Genomic DNA, 20,922 nt, shown 5'->3' with positions numbered 1-20,922 from the left:
GTAGTATGCGACCAATCGTCTGATTGGCCCTCTCTGCTTGACCGTTAGACTGGGGATGAAACCCGGAAGAGAGACTGACGGACGCACCAATCAAACGACAGAACTCCCTCCAAAACTGTGACGTGAATTGCGGACCCCTGTCTGAAACGGCGTCTAACGGGAGGCCATGAATTCTGAACACATTCTCGATGATGATTTGTGCCGTCTCCTTAGCGGAAGGAAGTTTAGCGAGGGGAATGAAATGTGCCGCCTTAGAGAACCTATCGACAACCGTAAGAATCACAGTCTTCCCCGCAGACAAAGGCAGACCGGTAATGAAGTCTAGGGCGATGTGAGACCATGGTCGAGAAGGAATGGGGAGCGGTCTGAGACGACCGGCAGGAGGAGAGTTACCCGACTTAGTCTGCGCGCAGTCCGAACAAGCAGCCACGAAACGGCGCGTGTCACGCTCCTGAGTCGGCCACCAAAAGCGCTGGCGAATAGACGCAAGAGTGCCTCGAACACCGGGATGACCAGCTAACTTGGCAGAGTGAGCCCACTGAAGAACAGCCAGACGAGTGGAAACAGGAACGAAAAGGAGGTTACTAGGACAAGCGCGCGGCGACGCAGTGTGCGTGAGTGCTTGCTTAACCTGTCTTTCAATTCCCCAGACTGTTAACCCGACAACACGCCCATAAGGAAGAATCCCCTCGGGATCAGTAGAAGCCACAGAAGAACTAAACAGACGGGATAAGGCATCAGGCTTGGTGTTTTTGCTACCCGGACGGTAAGAAATCATAAACTCGAAACGAGCAAAAAACAACGCCCAACGAGCTTGACGGGCATTAAGTTGTTTGGCAGAACGGATGTACTCAAGGTTCTTATGGTCTGTCCAAACGACAAAAGGAACGGTCGCCCCCTCCAACCACTGTCGCCATTCGCCTAGGGCTAAGCGGATGGCGAGCAGTTCACGGTTACCCACATCATAGTTGCGCTCAGATGGCGACAGGCGATGAGAAAAATAAGCGCAAGGATGAACCTTATCGTCAGACTGGAAGCGCTGGGAAAGAATGGCTCCCACGCCTACCTCTGAAGCGTCAACCTCGACAATGAATTGTCTAGTGACGTCAGGAGTAACGAGGATAGGAGCGGACGTAAAACGTTCTTTTAGAAGATCAAAAGCTCCCTGGGCGGAACCGGACCACTTAAAACACGTCTTGACAGAAGTAAGAGCTGTGAGAGGGGCAGCAACTTGACCGAAATTACGAATGAAACGCCGATAGAAATTAGCGAAACCTAAAAGCGCTGCAACTCGACACGTGACCTTGGAACGGGCCAATCACTGACAGCTTGGACCTTAGCGGAATCCATCTGAATGCCTTCAGCGGAAATAACGGAACCGAGAAAAGTAACGGAGGAGACATGAAAAGAGCACTTCTCAGCCTTTACGTAGAGACAATTCTCTAAAAGGCGCTGTAGAACACGTCGAACGTGCTGAACATGAATCTCGAGTGACGGTGAAAATATCAGGATATCGTCAAGATAGACAAAAACAAAGATGTTCAGCATGTCTCTCAGAACATCATTAACTAATGCCTGAAAAACAGCTGGCGCATTGGCGAGACCAAACGGCAGAACCCGGTACTCAAAATGCCCTAACGGAGTGTTAAACGCCGTTTTCCACTCGTCCCCCTCTCTGATGCGCACGAGATGGTAAGCGTTACGAAGGTCCAACTTAGTAAAGCACCTGGCTCCTGCAGAATCTCGAAGGCTGATGACATAAGGGGAAGCGGATAACGATTCTTAACCGTTATGTCATTCAGCCCTCGATAATCCACGCAGGGCGCAGAGTACCGTCCTTCTTCTTAACAAAAGAACCCCGCCCCGGCCGGAGAGGAAGAAGGCACTATGGTACCGGCGTCAAGAGACACAGATAAATAATCCTCGAGAGCCTTACGTTCGGGAGCCGACAGAGAGTATAGTCTACCCCGAGGAGGAGTGGTCCCCGGAAGGAGATCAATACTACAATCATACGACCGGTGAGGAGGAAGGGAGTTGGCTCGGGACCGACTGAAGACCGTGCGCAGATCATGATATTCCTCCGGCACTCCTGTCAAATCGCCAGGTTCCTCCTGAGAAGTGGGGACAGAAGAAATGGGAGGGATGGCAGACATTAAACACTTCACATGACAAGATACGTTCCAGGATAGGATAGAATTACAAGACCAATTAATAGAAGGATTATGACATACTAGCCAGGGATGACCCAAAACAACAGGTGTAAAAGGTGAACGAAAAATCAAAAAAGAAATAGTCTCACTGTTGTTACCAGATACTGTGAGAGTTAAAGGTAGTGTCTCAAATCTGATACTGGGAAGATGACTACCATCTAAGGCAAACATGGGCGTAGGCTTGTCTAACTGTCTGAAAGGAATGTTATGTTTCCGAACCCATGCTTCGTCCATGAAACAACCCTCAGCCCCAGAGTCAATCAAGGCACTGCATGTAGCACCGAACCGGTCCAGCGTAGATGGACCGACATAGTAGTACAGGATCTAGATGAAGAGACCTGAGTAGTAGCGCTCACCAGTAGCCCTCCGCTTACTGATGAGCTCTGGCCTTTACTGGACATGAATTGACAAAATGTCCATCAAATCCGCAATAGAGGCACAGGCGGTTGGTGATCCTCCGTTCCCTCTCCTTGGTCGAGATGCGAATACCTCCCAGCTGCATGGGCTCAGTCTCTGAGCCAGAGGAGGGAGATGGTTGCGATGCGGAGCAGGGAAACACCGTTGACGCGAGCTCTCTTCCACGAGCTTGGTGACGAAGATCTACCCGTCGCTGCTCTATGCGGATGGCGAGAGCAATCAAAGAGTCCACACTGGAAGGAACCTCCCGAGAGAGAATCTCATCTTTGACCACTGTGTGGAGTCCCTCCAGAAAACGAGCGAGCAGCGCCGGCTCGTTCCAGTCACTAGAGGCAGCAAGAGTACGAAACTCTATAGAGTAATCCGTTATGGATCGATCACCTTGGCATAGGGAAGCCAGGGCCCTAGAAGCCTCCCCACCAAAAACTGAACGGTCAAAAACCCGAATCATCTCCTCTTTAAAGTTCTGGTAATTGTTAGAACAATCAGCCCTTGCCTCCCAGATAGCTGTGCCCCACTCTCGGGCCCGGCCAGTAAGGAGTGAAATGACGTAAGCAACCCGAGCTCTCTCGCTAGAGTATGTGTTGGGTTGGAGAGAGAACACAATATCACACTGGGTGAGAAAGGAGCGGCACTCCGTGGGCTGCCCGGAGTAGCAAGGTGGGTTATTAACCCTAGGTTCCGGAGGCTCGGCAGGCCAGGAAGTAACAGGTGGCACGAGACGAAGACTCTGGAACTGTCCAGAGAGGTCGGAAACCTGAGCGGCCAGGTTCTCCACGGCATGGCGAGCAGCAGACAATTCCTGCTCGTGTCTGCCGAGCATGGCTCCTTGGATCTTGACGGCAGTGTTACGAGCCTCTGTAGTCGCTGGGTCCATTCCTTGGTCGGATCCTTCTGTTATGCAGGTGAATGAGGACCCAAAAGCGACTTGGCGAAAACAGAGTTTTTAATCCAGTAAGATACTTAACAAAACAAAAGGCATAATACTACTCGTAAAGACGAGAACAGACTGGAGACTTGATCAAGAACTGCAGGTTGCCTCGGGAAGGCACTTGAACCTAGCAGACTCAGACACCTGCTCACCACGCAGCATCTGAGGGAAACACGACACGACAGGGCAAAACATAGACACAGCACGGTGAATATAGACAAGGATCCGACAGGGCAGGTACGGAAAACAAGGAGAGAAATAGGGACTCTAATCAGGGAAAAGGATCGGGAACAGGTGTGGGAAGACTAAATGATTGATTAGGGGAATAGGAACAGCTGGGAGCAGGAACGGAACGATAGAGAGAAGAGAGAGCGAGAGAGTGAGAGAGGGAGGGGGAGAGAGAGGGATAGAAAGAGGGAAAGAACCTAATAAGACCAGCAGAGGGAAACGAATAGAAGGGGAAGCACAGGGACAAGACATGATAATTAATGACAAAACATGACAGGTATAGTTGGTAACTGGTACTTGTTGAGCGGCTTCACTGCAAGTATATTGTATGTTTCGAATATTCAATAAATATATATATATTTTTTTTTTAAAGGAGCTGATCATGGACTACAGGAAAAGGTGGACCGAACACGCCCCCACATCGACGGGGCTGTAGTTGAGCAGGTCGAGAGTTTCAAGCTCCTTGGTATCCACATCACCAACAATCTTCTAAAAAAAATCAAGACAGTTGTGAAGAGGACACGTCAACACATTTTCTCCCTCAGGAGACTGAAAAGATTTTCCATGGGTCCTCAGATCCTCAAAAAGTTCTACAGCTGCACCATCGAGACTGATTGCATCACTAACTGGTATGGCAACAGCTCGGCCTCCGACCACAAGGCACTACAGAGGATGGTGTGTACGGCCCACTACATCACTGGGGCCAAGCTTCCTGCCATCCAGGACCACTATACCAGGCGGTGTCAGAGAAAGGCCCTAAAAATGGTCAAATACTCCAGCCACCCTAGTCATAGACTGTTCTCTTCTTCCGCACAGCAAGCGGTACCGGAGCACCAAGTTTAGGTCCATAAGGCTTCTCAACAGTTTCAATCCCAAAGCCACAAGACTCCTGAACAGCTAATCAAATGGCTACCCAAACTATTTGCATTGCCCTTCCCCCCCCCTATTTTACGCTGCTGCTATTCTCTGTTTATTATCTATGCATAGTCACTTTAACTCACCTTACAAGTACATATTACCTCAATTACCTCGACTAACCTTAAACTGCATTGTTGGTTATGTGCTTGTAAGCATTTCATAGTAAGGTGAACATTTTCAAAGTAAACATACAATTTCATGTGGATGAGTCCCAAATGTCAGCCTATTCCCTATGTAGTGCACTATATAGGGGATAGGGTGCAGTTTGAGATGCAACAAAGTCTGCCTGCAGTAGCCATGAATATACACAGAGTGTAAAAAAACATTACACTGCAACAAGTCATTCCCAAGCTTAAACACTGCAACAAATCATCCCTAAGCCTAGACACTGCAACAAATCATCCCTAAACCTAGACACTGCAACAAATCATCCCTAAACTTAAACACTGCAACAAATCATCCCTAAACTTAAACACTGCAACAAATCATCCCTAAGCCTAGACACTGCAACAAATCATCCCTAAACTTAAACACTGCAACAAATCATCCCTAAACTTAAACACCGCAACAAATCATCCCTAAGCCTAGACACTGCAACAAATCATCCCCATACCTAAACACTGCAATATATATCCCCAAGCCCAAACTCTGTAACAAATCATCCCTAATTCCAAACACTGCAACAAATCATCCCTAATTCCAAACACTGCAACAAATCATCCCCTAGCCGAAACTCTGCAACAAATCATCCCCAAGCCCAAACACTGCCACAAACATCCCCAAGCGCAAACATAGCAACAAATCATCCCTAATTCCAAACACTGCAACAAATCATCCCCAATATTAAACACTGCATCAAATCATCCCTAAGCAGAACAGGGCTCCGGGCAGCCGAGCGGAAATGGAGGAAAACTCGCCTCCCTGCGGACCTGGCATCCTTTCGCTCCCTCCTCTCTACATTTTCCTCGTCTGTCTCTGCTGCTAAAGCCACTTTCTACCACTCTGAATTCCAAGCTTCTGCCTCTAACCCTAGGAAGCTCTTTGCCACCTTCTCCTCCCTCCTGAATCCCCCCCCCCCTCCTCCCTCTCTGCAGATGACTTCGTCAACCATTTTGAAAAAAAGGTCGACGACATCCGATCCTCATCTGCTAAGTCAAACGACACCGCTGGTTCTGCTCACACTGCCCTACCCTGTGCTCTGACCTCTTTCTCCCCTCTCTCTCCAGATGAAATCTCGCGTCTTGTGACGGCCGGCCGTCCAACAACCTGCCCGCTTGACCCTATCCCCTCCTCTCTTCTCCAGACCATTTCCGGAGACCTTCTCCCTTACCTCACCTCGCTCATCAACTCATCCCTGACTGCTGGCTATGTCCCTTCCGTCTTCAAGAGAGCGAGAGTTGCACCCCTTCTGAAAAATCCTACACTCGATCCCTCCGATGTCAACAACTACAGACCAGTATCCCTTCTTTCTTTTCTCTCCAAAACTCTTGAACGTGCCGTCCTTGGCCAGCTCTCCCGCTATCTCTCTCAGAATGACCTTCTTGATCCAAATCAGTCAGGTTTCAAGACTAGTCATTCAACTGAGACTGCTCTTCTCTGTATTACGGAGGCGCTCCGCACCGCTAAAGCTAACTCTCTCTCCTCTGCTCTCATCCTTCTAGAGCTATCGGCTGCCTTCGATACTGTGAACCATCAGATCCTCCTCTCCACCCTCTCCGAGTTGGGCATCTCCGGCGCGGCCCACGCTTGGATTGCATCCTACCTGACAGGTCGCTCCTACCAGGTGGCGTGGCGAGAATCTGTCTCCTCCCACGCGCTCTCACCACTGGTGTCCCCCAGGGCTCTGTTCTAGGCCCTCTCCTATTCTCGCTATACACCAAGTCACTTGGCTCTGTCATAACCTCACATGGTCTCTCCTATCATTGCTATGAACCACCAGCTGTGAATTTAAGGATGGGGATGTGTTTCAAATGGAACTCCTGTTACCTAGTTCACTATCGGCTCTGGTCAACAGTAGTGCACAGTGTGCCATTTGGGACGTAGACTTGGTGCCACTGTTTCCCAGTCTGGTTTGTGCTCAGTCTCAGTGACAGACCCATTAAAGAGCAATATAGCACAATCCCAACAGGCCAGGTCAGGTAGCCTCAGTGCATTATGGCTTTAAACAAACAGATTACTACATAGCACAGTCAGAGACCCTTTAGGGAACCTATTCTCAACTGGTTCTCGAGGACAGAAAATTACTCAATCAACTTAAAAGGTAGATTTAGCAATTCACAAAGTAAACAGCAGTCTTGTCCGACTTCCACAGATACGCATCATCTTGACTGGGGCTCATCCATTATCTCACGCCAGAGAGCGTCACTCCTCTGCGAATAGCAAGTTTTCCGCTTATTATGTTACTAGTCTGCTTAGTAGCCAGAGCAATGCTGCCAGGGAGTGGTCATGAACAGATACTGAACTTATCGTCAGGGCAGATACTGAACGTATCATCAGGGCAGATACTGAACGTATCGTCAGGGCAGATACTGAACGTATCATCAGGGCAGATACTGAACGTATCGTCAGGGCAGATACTGAACGTATCATCAGGGCAGATACTGAACTTATCGTCAGGGCAGATACTGAACGTATCGTCAGGGCAGATACTGAACGTATCGTCAGGGCAGATACTGAACGTATCATCAGGGCAGATACTGAACGTATCGTCAGGGCAGATACTGAACGTATCGTCAGGGCAGATACTGAACGTATCGTCAGGGCAGATACTGAACGTATCGTCAGGGCAGATACTGAACTTATCGTCAGGGCAGATACTGAACTTATCGTCAGGGCAGATACTGAACGTATCGTCAGGGCAGATACTGAACGTATCGTCAGGGCAGATACTGAACTTATCGTCAGGGCAGATACTGAACTTATCGTCAGGGCAGATACTGAACTTATCGTCAGGGCAGATACTGAACGTATCGTCAGGGCAGATACTGAACGTATCGTCAGGGCAGATACTGAACGTATCGTCAGGGCAGATACTGAATGTATCGTCAGGGCAGATACTGAGCTTATCGTCAGGGCAGATACTGAACGTATCGTCAGGGCAGATATTCTTGAAAAAAAGTGACATTTGAAAGTAGAGCTGCAGCTCTTGAATTTTGAGAGTTATTTGACTAAATGTTTTACCTGCATGTGACTGAAGGAGGATTTGATCAATTGAGACTCCTTTCCCTGCACCTGTCAATTCCGAGCTGCGCTCATCTCTTCATGTATAATTTGACAAGTGATAATACTCATCATCGGACTATTTGTCAATTTAATCTTGTCTATAGGCTTACTTTTATTATGTGTGAAATTAGTTTCGGTATCGTTTAGATGTAGTTTCGATGGGCAGGCTTGACTGGCATCGTTGGTTTGCTCATCAATAACATGATTTGCATTATTCTAAAGGTTCTAATCGTTGGTTTCCCCTTGCTCATCAATAACATGTCATTATTCTAAAGGCTGCAACACATAGCATGTTTTTGTTTCCCTGTAGAATAAATGTTAGTTGTCACGTTATAGTGAATAAAACAGTCCCGTAACAGCTTATTTTTTCAAAATTAAAACAGAAAAGAAAATGATACATCATCAACCCGCAAGGCGTGTGGTCAAATGATTTGCTATAAACATGTGCCCCAGAGCTGATAAATACGCATAACACAAACATCATTACACTATTGTCTTTACAAAAATAATTAAATCAACATCTTGTCGTGGACATTTCCTCTATTTACCAAATCATGAGAGCAAACCACACACACAAATCAGAGTTAGTTATCACAAAGTCCATTTTTAATTAGAAGAGCTCCATCACAACCCTGTGACTCTCAGATCAATTCAGCATCTATCAATCTCAATGAGTTCACATTGCAGCATTAACGCCAGGGAGTGGGGATCCTTTAGAATGTATGCACACATGACTGTAACTTTGGATAAAAGCACTAAACATATATTTATATTTTAGGTCCTTTATAGCAAAGACACACACTGGATAAGACAGCATAGACATAATTTATCATTCAGCTTTGTCTCCTAAACTATGGACTTTTCTCAAACTCAGAACCATAAACCAATCCTCCATATCAACAGCCATATATCAAATCCATCCTATCTTGACAAGATCACAGAGACACACTGTCTGGCACACAGACATTGTGGAGCCAAGAGATACACGCTTGACCTCTCCCCTCTCTCCGGCCCAAACAACTTAGTCTTGACAGAGAACAGATACTGCAACCCCACCACAGTATTATACAAACACATTCTGATGAGAAGTAACTTACAAACATATGATGAATATAAAACATCTTACCTATGTTACCAACTCATTCTGATTATTCCCCAACACTCTTCACCCTCCTTATCATTCAGTTAGGCTTAATTTATATTCAGTTGTAAAGTAAGGTGCACAAATATCGCCCATTCATCCATTCGTCATTCCTTCAGTGATAGAGACGCATTTAGTGCCTGGTAAATTGTCTTGGTTAAATTGAGAATAAAAATGATAAAATGTCTCTAAGTACCTTTTCTGTGTTTTTTAAAAATCTGACAAATGAGCATTTTGTAAAAGTCAGGGAAGGAGCAGGACATTGCTTTTTTTTGTGGACAATTTTTTTTACATTTCCAAAATGGAAACGTTGGCCTATGGTGTTCTAGTTCTAGTTCTAGTTCTAGTTCTAGTGTTAAACTAGTTGTAGACATGCAGACCCACAATTAAGAGGAAATGATCACGAATCAGTCCGCTGATAAACATGGTCCTCCTGGTCAGGGGGACAGATCATAATTACAAATCATTAGTAGATTGCAAATTGACCACAAGAATCCCAAACAGATATAATATTTGACTAAAACATCATAATTTCAAACCTTGTATATTTTTATATGCTGTACAAACACATACACTGATCGGACAGTTTATTAGGTACACCACCACGTTCCCAAAATGGTTCCCTCCTACAGACAGTGAATCACGTGCCTTGCTATATAAAGCAGGCAGACAGGCATCAAGACATTCAGTTACTGCTCTATTGAATGTTAGAATGGACAAAACCAGTGACCTAAGAGACTTTGAGCTTGGGTAGATCGTCGGTGCCGGGCGTGCCAGTTCCAGTATCTCAGAAACGGCCTCCTGGGGGTTTTCACACACGACAGTGTCTAGGGTTTACAGAGAAGGGTGCAAGAAACAAAAAACATCCAGTCAGCGGCATCCAGTCCTGTGGGCGAAAACAGCTCGTTGATGAGAGAGGATCGAAGGAGAATGGCAAGAATCATGCAAGCCAACAGGCCGGGCCCACATACAGACAAATAACGACGCTGTACAACAGTGGTGTGCAGAATGACATCTTGGAACGCACAACTTGTCGATTCCTGTCATAGATGGGCTATTCCAGCAAACGACCACATCTTATCTGGTGTCAATGCTGGTGGCGGTAATGTACCAATCTGCAGCAACTGACTCAGGAGGCTACTGAAATAACTAGAGCAACAGCTGCTTCATGAAAACTCATAATGTTAACATTAGCACTACAATCTACAGTAACTTGCTAGCTAGTTTTTGTTGGAAGATTTAAGATTGTGTACAGTACTAAGTAGGTAGCTTGTTAGTAAGCTTGAAAATAAAAGAGAGCCGCACACTCTAGGAGCTCAGATGCAAACATTTAATTACCAACGTTACGACAGCCAAGCTGTCTTCATTATACCCTGATGAAGACAGCTTGGCTGTCGAAACGTTGGTAATTACATTTTTGAATCTGAGCTCCTAGAGTGTGCGGCTCTCTTTTATTTTCAAGTTTTCTACTCTGCTAGCCAGCACCTCGTCTAAATAGGTGTGCGTATCTTTTTCTTCTAGCTTGTTAGTAAGCAGCATCTTTTCAGTCAAATATGATTTCAGTGACTGGCTCAGCTTTGGACAAAATGTATGTTAGCTTTCGCGCCCATAGTTGTCACTCCCTGGTCGAAGTATTTTGTGTTTTTCTTCATGAATTTGGTCAGGCCAGGGGGTGACATGGGTTTTTGTATGTGGTGTGTAGCTTAGTGAACAGTTGAACAGTTGAAACTGGAGCAGCAGCACAGTCAGGTGGACTGGGGACAGCAAGGAGCCATCATGTCAGGTAGTCCTGGGGCACGGTCCTAGGGCTCAGGTCCTCAGAGAGAGAGAAAGAAAGAGAGAATTAGAGAGAGCATATGTGGGGTGGCCAGTCCTTTTCTGGCTGTGCCGGGTGGAGATTATAACAGAACGTGGCCAAGATGTTCAAATGTTCATAAATGACCAGCATGGTTGAATAATAGTAAGGCAGAACAGTTGAAACTGGAGCAGCAGCATGGCCAGGTGGACTGGGGACAGCAAGGAGTCATCATGTCAGGTAGTCCTGGGACATTGTCCTAGGGCCCAGGCCAGTTGAAACTGGAGCAGCAGCATGGCCAGGTGGACTGGGGACAGCAAGGAGTCATCATGTCAGGTAGTCCTGAGGCATGGTCCTAGGGCTCAGGTCCTCCGAGAGAGAGAAAGAAAGAGAGAAGGAGAGAATTAGAGAACGCACACTTAGATTCACACAGGACACCGAATAGGACAGGAGAAGTACTCCAGATATAACAAACTGACCCTAGCCCCCCGACACATAAACTACTGCAGCATAAATACTGGAGGCTGAGACAGGAGGGGTCAGGCGACACTGTGGCCCCATCCGAGGACACCCCCGGACAGAGCCAAACAGGAAGGATATAACCCCACCCACTTTGCCAAAGCACAGCCCCCACACCACTAGAGGGATTTCTTCAACCACCAACTTACCATCCTGAGACAAGGCCGAGTATAGCCCACAAAGATCTCCGCCACGGCACAACCCAAGGGGGGGGGGCGCCAACCCAGACAGGCTGACCACAACAGTGAATCAACCCACTCAGGTGATGGAATGGGCTGAGGGTGACCAGCAGAGATAGATGGGATGGGCTGAGGGTGTCCAGCAGAGATAGGTGGGATGGGCTGAGGGTGTCCAGCAGAGATAGATGGGATTATCTGAGGGTGTCCAGCAGAGATAGATGGGATTAGCTGAGGGTGACCAGCAGAGATAGATGGGATGGGCTGAGGGTGACCAGCAGAGATAGATGGGATGGGCTGAGGGAAGCTGAGGGTTGGTATGTGGAATTGGAGACAAGTTCGAGTGGAGTTGCTCTGTGGGCGATAGGATGATGGTCAAAGTTTTTTAAAAATACAAATACAAATAAAACATAATAAAAAGTACATTTGAATGACACTAAGTGGCAGTGTTTTTACAACTAATGCCGGTTTGCCTGAGGCTGATGCCGTGCAGGTGTTTGTACACATGAATATACACACACTCTCCTTCAAATAAACACATACAAGAACACACACATACATGTAATAGTGCCAGACATGCACACAAACATATACAGTAGGCATTGATGTCCTTTGTTTTTGTTTATTATTTTCTGTCTTCTTCTGTCTTTTCCTTTTGTCTCTTTAGTTCAAATCTCTTGGTTGTTGGTGCATTCATCGGTGGGTTCTGGGGAAATGGAATTAATTGTATTTTTTTTTTTTCTTCTGGGGGGACTGTGGGAGGGTTCTTAAATGGTTGAGGGACAGCTATTGGGGAACTGTGGGGGGGATCTTGGAGGGTTCGGGTTCACGTTTTTCGGTCTGGTGGTAGATCGGTCAACATGCCCTTGAGCAGGGCATTGACCCTGGATGCTTCTGTGTGTCGCTCTGAATGGGAATCTGTTGGATGACTGGTATAGTTGGTAACTGGTAGTTGTTGAATGGGAATCTGTTGGATGACTAGTATAGTTGGTAACTGGTAGTTGTTGAATGGGAATCTGTTGGATGACTAGTATAGTTGGTAACTGGTAGTTGTTGAATGGGAATCTGTTGGATGACTAGTATAGTTGGTAACTGGTAGTTGTTGAATGGGAATCTGTTGGATGACTGGTATAGTTGGTAACTGGTAGTTGTTGAATGGGAATCTGTTGGATGACTAGTATAGTTGGTAACTGGTAGTTGTTGAATGGGAATCTGTTGGATGACTGGTATAGTTGGTAACTGGTAGTTGTTGAATGGGAATCTGTTGGATGACTAGTATAGTTGGTAACTGGTAGTTGTTGAATGGGAATCTGTTGGATGACTAGTATAGTTGGTAACTGGTAGTTGTTGAATGGGAATCTGTTGGATGACTAGTATAGTTGGTAACTGGTAGTTGTTGAATGGGAATCTGTTGGATGACTAGTATAGTTGATAACTGGTAGTTGTTGAATGGGAATCTGTTGGATGACTGGTATAGTTGGTAACTGGTAGTTGTTGAATGGGAATCTGTTGGATGACTGGTATAGTTGGTAACTGGTAGTTGTTGAATGGGAATCTGTTGGATGACTAGTATAGTTGGTAACTGGTAGTTGTTGAATGGGAATCTGTTGGATGACTAGTATAGTTGGTAACTGGTAGTTGTTGAATGGGAATCTGTTGGATGACTGGTATAGTTGGTAACTGGTAGTTGTTGAATGGGAATCTGTTGGATGACTAGTATAGTTGGTAACTGGTAGTTGTTGAATGGGAATCTGTTGGATGACTAGTATAGTTGGTAACTGGTAGTTGTTGAATGGGAATCTGTTGGATGACTGGTATAGTTGGTAACTGGTAGTTGTTGAATGGGAATCTGTTGGATGACTAGTATAGTTGGTAACTGGTGGTAGTTGTTGAATGGGAATCTGTTGGATGACTCGTATAGTTGGTAACTGGTAGTTGTTGAATGGGAATCTGTTGGATGACTAGTATAGTTGGTAACTGGTAGTTGTTGAATGGGAATCTGTTGGATGACTAGTATAGTTGGTAACTGGTAGTTGTTGAATGGGAATCTGTTGGATGACTGGTATAGTTGGTAACTGGTAGTTGTTGAATGGGAATCTGTTGGATGACTGGTATAGTTGGTAACTGGTAGTTGTTGAATGGGAATCTGTTGGATGACTAGTATAGTTGGTAACTGGTAGTTGTTGAATGGGAATCTGTTGGATGACTGGTATAGTTGGTAACTGGTAGTTGTTGAATGGGAATCTGTTGGATGACTAGTATAGTTGGTAACTGGTAGTTGTTGAATGGGAATCTGTTGGATGACTAGTATAGTTGGTAACTGGTAGTTGTTGAATGGGAATCTGTTGGATGACTGGTATAGTTGGTAACTGGTAGTTGTTGAATGGGAATCTGTTGGATGACTAGTATAGTTGGTAACTGGTAGTTGTTGAATGGGAATCTGTTGGATGACTCGTATAGTTGGTAACTGGTAGTTGTTGAATGGGAATCTGTTGGATGACTAGTATAGTTGGTAACTGGTAGTTGTTGAATGGGAATCTGTTGGATGACTAGTATAGTTGGTAACTGGTAGTTGTTGAATGGGAATCTGTTGGATGACTAGTATAGTTGGTAACTGGTAGTTGTTGAATGGGAATCTGTTGGATGACTAGTATAGTTGGTAACTGGTAGTTGTTGAATGGGAATCTGTTGGATGACTAGTATAGTTGGTAACTGGTAGTTGTTGAATGGGAATCTGTTGGATGACTGGTATAGTTGGTAACTGGTAGTTGTTGAATGGGAATCTGTTGGATGACTAGTATAGTTGGTAACTGGTAGTTGTTGAATGGGAATCTGTTGGATGACTGGTATAGTTGGTAACTGGTACTTGTTGAATGGGAATCTGTTGGATGACTGGTATAGTTGGTAACTGGTAGTTGTTGAATGGGAATCTGTTGGATGACTAGTATAGTTGGTAACTGGTAGTTGTTGAATGGGATAAGATGTCATAAGGTGAATGCACCAATTTGTAAGTCGCTCTGGATAAGAGCGTCTGCTAAATGACTTAAATGTAAATGTAATGTAATGTTGGATGACTGGTATAGTTGGTAACTGGTACTTGTTGAGCGGCTTCACTGCAAGTATATTGTATGTTTCGAATATTCAATAAATATATATATATATATTTTTTTTTAATGGAGCTGATCATGGACTACAGGAAAAGGTGGACCGAACACGCCCCCACATCGACGGGGCTGTAGTTGAGCGGGTCAAGAGTTTCAAGCTCCTTGGTGTCCACATCACCAACAATCTTCTCAAAAAGATCAAGACAGTTGTGAAGAGGGCACGTCAACACATTTTCTCCCTCAGGAGACTAAAAAGATTTGTCATGGGTCCTCAGATCCTCAAAAAGTTCTACAGCTGCACCATCGAGACTGATTGCATCACTAACTGGTATGGCAACAGCTCGGCCTCCGACCACAAGGCACTACAGAGGATGGTGTGTACGGCCCACTACATCACTGGGGCCAAGCTTCCTGCCATCCAGGACCACTATACCAGGCGGTGTCAGAGAAAGGCCCTAAAAATGGTCAAATACTCCAGCCACCCTAGTCATAGACTTTTCTCTTCTTCCGCACAGCAAGCGGTACCGGAGTACCAAGTTTAGGTCCATAAGGCTTCTCAACAGTTTCAATCCCAAAGCCATAAGACTCCTGAACAGCTAATCAAATGGCTACCCAAACTATTTGCATTGCCCTTTCCCCCCCTATTTTACGCTGCTGCTATTCTCTGTTTATTATCTATGCATAGTCACTTTAACTCACCTTACAAGTACATATTACCTCAATTACCTCAACTAACCTTAAACTGCATTGTTGGTTATGTGCTTGTAAGCATTTCATAGTAAGGTGAACATTTTCAAAGTAAACATACAATTTGATGTGGATGAGTCCCAAATGTCAGCCTATTCCCTATGTAGTGCACTATATAGGGGATAGGGTGCAGTTTGAGATGCAACAAAGTCTGCCTGCAGTAGCCATGAATATACACAGAGTGTAAAAAAACATTACACTGCAACAAGTCATCCCCAAGCTTAAACACTGCAACAAATCATCCCTAAGCCTAGACACTGCAACAAATCATCCCTAAACCTAGACACTGCAACAAATCATCCCTAAGCCTAGACACTGCAACAAATCATCCCTAAACCTAGACACTGCAACAAATCATCCCTAAGCCTAGACACTGCAACAAATCATCCCTAAACCTAGACACTGCAACAAATCATCCCCATACCTAAACACTGCAATATATGTCCCCAAGCCCAAACTCTGCAACAAATCATCCCTAATTCCAAACACTGCAACAAATCATCCCCAAGCCCAAACACTGCATCAAATCATCCCCAATTCTAAACACTGCAACAAATCATCCCCTATTCTAAACACTGCATCAAATCATCCCTAAGCATAAACACTGCAACAAATCATCCCTAATTCCAAACACTGCATCAAATCATCCCTAAGCATAAACACTGCAACAAATCATCCCCAATTCTAAACACTGCATCAAATCATCCCTAAGCATAAACACTGCAACAAATCATCCCCAATTCTAAACACTGCATCAAATCATCCCTAAGCATAAACACTGCAACAAATCATCCCTAATTCCAAACACTGCAACAAATCATCCAGCGTATGTCCATTACATTCACATATCAAATCTAAATTCAGACAGGCACGTCTCAGACAGGCACATCTCAGACAGACACGTCTCAGACAGACATGTCTCAGACAGACACGTCTCAGACAGACACGTCTCAGACAGACATGTCTCAGACAGGCACGTCTCAGACAGACACGTCTCAGACAGGCACGTCTCAGACAGACACGTCTCAGACAGACATGTCTCAGACAGACATGTCTCAGACAGGCACGTCTCAGACAGGCACGTCTCAGACAGACACGTCTCAGACAGACATGATGAAATGCTTGACAAATATGTCTTTGTTGAAATCCCTCCAACTTGACAGTTGAATAGATCTCTCCCCAAAAAAGGAAATAACCTGATAATAAAAACAGAGCTCTTTCTGCTGGTATTTTGGGATGAATGTAGTTATGATACAGCTACAATCTTTTATTTGTTTTTTACAGCTCGCACAGCAGTCACTACCGCCACTATTGTAGATTTACCCTTTTAAGTTCTGCCCTTGAGCAAGGTGATGCCAAGGCATTCTGCAGTGGCCTATTTAGCGAGGGGAGTCAGAGTAGGGAAGGAGGGGAGCAGCTCATTGGACAAGGGGGCATGTAACAGCTTGACATGGTCTGTGTGGCACCATATTACCCATAAGCCTCATAGGTAGTGCAGGTAGAGAGATGCAGTCAGAAAGTCTACCACGCTGTCTCAGTCACTCTGTGAAGCGTTTCCCTGTAACAGCGGGGAATAATGGCGGCGTTGCAATGAGGCAGATCTGTGGGTGAGTCAAATCATGAACAAAGGAGTCATATTGATCATCTATATTCATGGGATTCTCTCTCATGGAGTCATATTGATCATCTACGCTGAGTGTACAAAATATTAAAGAGACGCCAGCTCTTTTCCATGACATAGATTGACCAGGTGAATGCAGGTGAAAACTACGATCCCTTATTGATGTCACATGTTAAGCTCGGGGCAACTTTATAGTGAGGACTGATAAACTAAAGGTGAGTAATTGGATTATGATGTATTTACACTATTAATAGTTGATTCATCATGTCAAAGACTACACTGTCTCTGTGACTCGTGAATACCACTGAGTATATATGTAACAGTATAACTTTACGTCCGTCCCCTCGCCCATACCCGGGCGCGAACCAGGGACCCTCTGCACACATCGACAACAGTCACCCTCGAAGCATCGTTACCCATCGCTCCACAAAAGCCGCGGCCCTTGCAGAGCAAGGGGAACTACTACTTCAAGGTCTCAGAGCAAGTGACGTAACCGATTGAAACGCTATTTAGCGCACACCGCTAACTAAACTAGCCGTTTCACATCCGTTACACTCACCCCCCTTTTGACCTTCCTCCTTTTTCCGCAGCAACCAGTAATCCGGGTCAACAGCATCAATGTAACAGTATAATTTTAAACCGTCCCCTCGCCCATACCCGGGCACGAACCAGAGACCTTCTGCACACATCAACAACAGTCACCCACGAAGCATCGTTACCCATCGCTCCACAAAAGCCGCGGCCCTTGCAGAGCAAGGGGAACTACTACTTCAAGGTCTCAGAGCAAGTGACGTAACCGATTGAAATGCTATTTAGCGCACACCGCTAACTAAGCTAGCCGTTTCACATCTTATGTAGATGAATATTGTCAATGAAGAAATCCTATGTAGATTAATATTGTCAGAGGGACTAGCGCTTAAAATATATTAAGTTTTTTTATTTTTTTATTTCACCTTTATTTAACCAGGTAGGCAAGTTGAGAACAAGTTCTCATTTACAATTGCGACCTGGCCAAGATAAAGCAAAGCAGTTCGACAGATACAACGACACAGAGTTACACATGGAGTAAAACAAACATACAGTCAATAATACAGTATAAACAAGTCTATATACTATGTGAGCAAATGAGGTGAGAAGGGAGGTAAAGGCAAAAAAGGCCATGGTGGCAAAGTAAATACAATATAGCAAGTAAAACACTGGAATGGTAGTTTTGCAATGGAAGAATGTGCAAAGTAGACAAAAATAATGGGGTGCAAAGGAGCAAAATAAATAAATTAATTAAATACAGTTGGGAAAGAGGTAGTTGTTTGGGCTAAATTATAGGTGGGCTATGTACAGGTGCAGTAATCTGTAAGATGCTCTGACAGTTGGTGCTTAAAGCTAGTGAGGGAGATAAGTGTTTCCAGTTTCAGAGATTTTTGCAGTTTGTTCCAGTCACTGGCAGCAGAGAACTGAAAGGAGAGGCGGCCAAAGAAAGAATTGGTTTTGGGGGTGACCAGAGAGATATACCTGCTGGAGCGTGTGCTACAGGTGGGAGATGCTATGGTGACCAGCGAGCTGAGATAAGGGGGGACTTTACCTAGCAGGGTCTTGTAGATGACATGGAGCCAGTGGGTTTTGCGATGAGTATGAAGCGAGGGCCAGCCAACGAGAGCATACAGGTCGCAATGGTGGGTAGTATATGGGGCTTTGGTGACAAAACGGATTGCACTGTGATAGACTGCATCCAATTTGTTGAGTAGGGTATGGGAGGCTATTTTGTAAATGACATCGCCAAAGTCGAGGATTGGTAGGATGGTCAGTTTTACAAGGGTATGTTTGGCAGCATGAGTGAAGGATGCTTTGTTGCGAAATAGGAAGCCAATTCTAGATTTAACTTTGGATTGGAGATGTTTGATAGGGGTCTGGAAGGAGAGTTTACAGTCTAACCAGACACCTAAGTATTTGTAGTTGTCCACGTATTCTAAGTCAGAGCCGTCCAGAGTAGTGATGTTGGACAGGCGGGTAGGTGCAGGTAGCGATCGTTTGAAGAGCATGGATTTAGTTTTACTTGTATTTAAGAGCAATTGGAGGCCACGGAAGGAGAGTTGTATGGCATTGAAGCTTGCCTGGAGGGTTGTTAACACAGTGTCCAAAGAAGGGCCGGAAATATACAGAATGGTGTCGTCTGCGTAGAGGTGGATCAGGGACTCACCAGCAACAAGAGCGACCTCATTGATGTATACAGAGAAGAGAGTCGGTCCAAGAATTGAACCCTGTGGCACCCCCATAGAGACTGCCAGAGGTCCGGACAGCAGACCCTCCGATTTGACACACTGAACTCTATCAGAGAAGTAGTTGGTGAACCAGGCGAGGCAATCGTTTGAGAAACCAAGGCTGTCGAGTCTGCCGACGAGGATGTGGTGGTTGACAGAATCGAAAGCCTTGGCCAGATCAATGAATACGGCTGCACAGTAATGTTTCTTATCGATGGCGGTTAAGATATCGTTTAGGACCTTGAGCGTGGCTGAGGTGCACCCATGACCAGCTCTGAAACCAGATTGCATAGCAGAGAAGGTATGGTTAGATTCGAAATGGTCGGTAATCTGTTTGTTGACTTGGCTTTCGAAGACCTTAGAAAGGCATGGTAGGATAGATATAGGTCTGTAGCAGTTTGGGTCAAGAGTGTCCCCCCCTTTGAAGAGGGGGATGACAGCAGCTGCTTTCCAATCTTTGGGAATCTCAGACGACACGAAAGAGAGGTTGAACAGGCTAGTAATAGGGGTGGCAACAATTTTGGCAGATAATTTTAGAAAGAAAGGGTGCAGATTGTCTAGCCCGGCTGATTTGTAGCGCTTGGCTTATTTGAATTCTGAACTATTCTTAAAAAAATAAAAATATATATATAGTTAAATAAAATTGAAATATGATTTCAGGTTTTTACATGTTCTTTACATTTTTGAATGTGTTTGATGGAGAACTCAATAGTTTGAAACATGATTAAGAGGCATAGTCAATTTGAACAAGATGGCTACAATGTCAAAAGGATATTGAGATTACCAATTTATAATGACATTTAAAAAAAGAAACTAATTCTCAATCATTTTCGGTCGTTTGGAAAGCAGCAAGCATTGTTTTTCCTAATTTCGAGATAAGACGCACTTAAACCCTATTAAAATAGGATATTATATCAACAGTATTTATTCACTTAAACCCTATTAAAATAGGATATTATATCAACAGTATTTATTCACTTAAACCCTATTAAAATAGGATATTATATCAACAGTATTTATGACAGATTATTATAGCTGGATGACATTCAAAAAGCCATTGAAAGTGAAAACATCATCAATCAAACCAGTTAACCATGTAATCGACTGCAGTCAATGCGTTTCAATTGATTAGCTTGATCATGTAACATATGATTCAAATAATCAAAGCTTGTCCTGTAACGATGTACGCTGAGAGTCAGGAATACATTTAATTTAATTAATAAATGAACAAAACAAGAAACACAAACAAACATGATAAGGAACAGATACAGAAACAATGGCGACTGGGGAGGAAACCAAAGGGACATATAAAGGGAATTAATGAGGTGATGGAGTCCAGGTTGAGTGTCATTATGCGCCTAACGCTGGTGACAGGCCCTAACAAGTAGCCTGGTGACCTAACCAGCAGCCCGGTGACCTAACAAGCAGCCCGGTGACCTAACAAGCAGCCTGGTGACCTAACAAGCAGCCCGGTGACCTAACAAGCAGCCCGGTGACCTAACAAGCAGCCTGGTGACCTAACAAGCAGCCCGGTGACCTAACAAGCAGCCCGGTGACCTAACAAGCAGCCTGGTGACCTAACCAGCAGCCCGGTGACCTAACAAGCAGCCTGGTGACCTAACAAGCAGCCTGGTGACC

The 20,922-nt window shown here is 45.0% G+C and overlaps 1 protein-coding gene across 1 annotated transcript in view; it reads left to right on the top strand.

Moving 5' to 3' along the window:
* Positions 1-20,922, top strand: part of LOC123997395 (gamma-aminobutyric acid receptor subunit gamma-3) — a 299,209-nt gene that overhangs the window by 185,694 nt on the left and 92,593 nt on the right. The gene's annotated exons all lie outside the window — the stretch shown is intronic.

Source organism: Oncorhynchus gorbuscha, linkage group LG15 (genome assembly GCF_021184085.1).
Source record: "Oncorhynchus gorbuscha isolate QuinsamMale2020 ecotype Even-year linkage group LG15, OgorEven_v1.0, whole genome shotgun sequence".
NCBI classification, from domain to species: Eukaryota; Metazoa; Chordata; class Actinopteri; order Salmoniformes; family Salmonidae; genus Oncorhynchus; species Oncorhynchus gorbuscha.
The sequence above is the reverse complement of the archived record's forward strand: the minus strand, read 5'-3'. Positions and strand labels throughout refer to the sequence as shown.